At 49.6% G+C, this 1,917-nt stretch overlaps 1 pseudogene; it reads right to left on the minus strand.

Moving 5' to 3' along the window:
• Positions 1–713: 713 nt before the first annotated feature.
• LOC102490453 (glyceraldehyde-3-phosphate dehydrogenase-like) lies at positions 714–1,846 on the minus strand (annotated as a pseudogene).
• Between the last annotated feature and the right edge of the window lie 71 nt (positions 1,847–1,917).

A 1,917-nucleotide genomic window follows, 5' to 3' on the forward strand; every position in this document is an offset into this window, starting at 1 on the left:
ATGTGCCCTATAGCAAACTTAAAATAATAGTGAATAAAATAATTTTAAAATATTTATGTATTTCAATTGACAAAATTACACATTTTGTTATGAAAACACGCTGTTTAGAAAGATTTATACATTGCAGAATGACTAAATCAATCTAATCAACATATGCATCACCTCCTGTAACTTAGGGGATTTTTTTCAAGTAGTATTTTTATTTTAAGAGTTTTTTTGCTATAGGGCGGTGCACTCGCCAGACAGAGAGAAACAGAGAGACAGAAGGCGAGAGAAATCACCCCCCAGGGGGGATGGCCACGCCACACTCCCTTCTCCTCCATTCTCCTCTCGGGATCCTGGGCACGCACGCACACGTGCCTGGCATATTTTAAGCCACCGGCCCAGGACATTAACCGCTGTCGACTACATGGGAGTCCAGTGACATAGACATTACTCTGACTGCTGGTCCCTCAAGTAGTATTTTTTTTATTTAAATTTATTTATTTACATTCATTCACTGTACATCATTGCAGTATATAAAATGAGATTTTCCATCCAGAATACACTCTATATTGGCTCAAGCACATCAACATACATGTTATTGTCAACAAATAATTTTCCATGTCTTGTTTCCTGTATATTTTGCTTTTCTTTTTTTCGGCTGATACAGTGTACTTTATTGATGGTTTGTGACAACGAGGGCTCCTCAGCCCCTCCCTTCTGCAGGAATCTGGGATGGAAACTGTCAAGGAGGGGAGCTTCTCAGTGTGGTGGGGACTGAGCAGGAGCAGGGCCTCCCCAGCAGCTGAGGGCCTCTTCCTCGTGCTCACGCTGGGGCTGGTGGTCGGGAGCCCTACTCCTTGGAGGCCATGTGGACCATGAGGTCCAGCACCCTGTTGCTGTAGCCAAATTCATTGTCCTAACAGGAGATGAGCTTGACAAAGTGGTCATTGAGGGCAATGCCAGCCCCAGCATCGAAGGTGGAGGAGTGGGTGTCACTGTTGAAGTCGCAGGATACGACCTGGTCCTCAGTGTAGCCCAGGATGCCCTTCAGGGGGCCCTGCAACGCCTGCTTCACCACCTTCTTGATGTCATCGTATTTGGCAGCTTTCTCCAGGTGGCAGGTCAGGTCCACGACCTACACGTTGGGGGTGGGAACATGGAAGGCCATGCCGGTGAGCTTCCCGTTCAGCTCTGGGATGACCTTGCCCACAGCCTTGGCAGCCCCGGTTGATGCAGGGATGATGTTCTGGGCAGCTCCACGGCCATCATGCCACAGCTTCCCTGAGGGGCCGTCCACTGTCTTCTGGGTGGCAGTGATGGCATGGACTGTGGTCATGAGTCCCTCCATGATGCCAAAGTTGTCGTGGATGATCTTGGCCAGGGGGACCAAGCAGTTGGTGCAGGAGACATTGCTGACAATCTTCAGGGAGTTATCCTACTTCTCGTGGTTCACACCCATCACAAACATGGGGGCATCGGCAGAGGGGGCAGAGATGATGTCCCTTTTGGCCCCACCCTTCAAGTGAGCCCCAGCCTTCTCCATGGTGGTGAAGACACTGGTGGACTCTACAACATACTCAGCACCAGCATCACCCCATTTGATGTTGGTGGGATCTCACTCCTGGAAGATGGTGATGGACTTTCCGTTGATGACAAGCTTCCCATTCTCGGCCTTGACGGTGCCATTGAACTTGCCATGGGTGGAATCATACTGGAACATGTAGACTATGTAGTTCAAGTCAATGAAGGGGTCATTGATGGCCACGACATCCACTTTGCCAGAATTGAAGGCAGCTCTGGTGACCAGGTGCCCAATATGGCCAAATCCATTTACTCCGACCTTCACCATCGTGTCTCTGGGACGCGGCTGGCACTGTACGGTAAGACACAGCTGTCTGTCGAACGGGGAGGAGCAGAGAGCCTGCTTTTTTT

This window comes from Tupaia chinensis, unplaced genomic scaffold (genome assembly GCF_000334495.1).
Source record: "Tupaia chinensis unplaced genomic scaffold, TupChi_1.0 Scaffold143992_1, whole genome shotgun sequence".
NCBI classification, from domain to species: domain Eukaryota; kingdom Metazoa; phylum Chordata; class Mammalia; order Scandentia; family Tupaiidae; genus Tupaia; species Tupaia belangeri.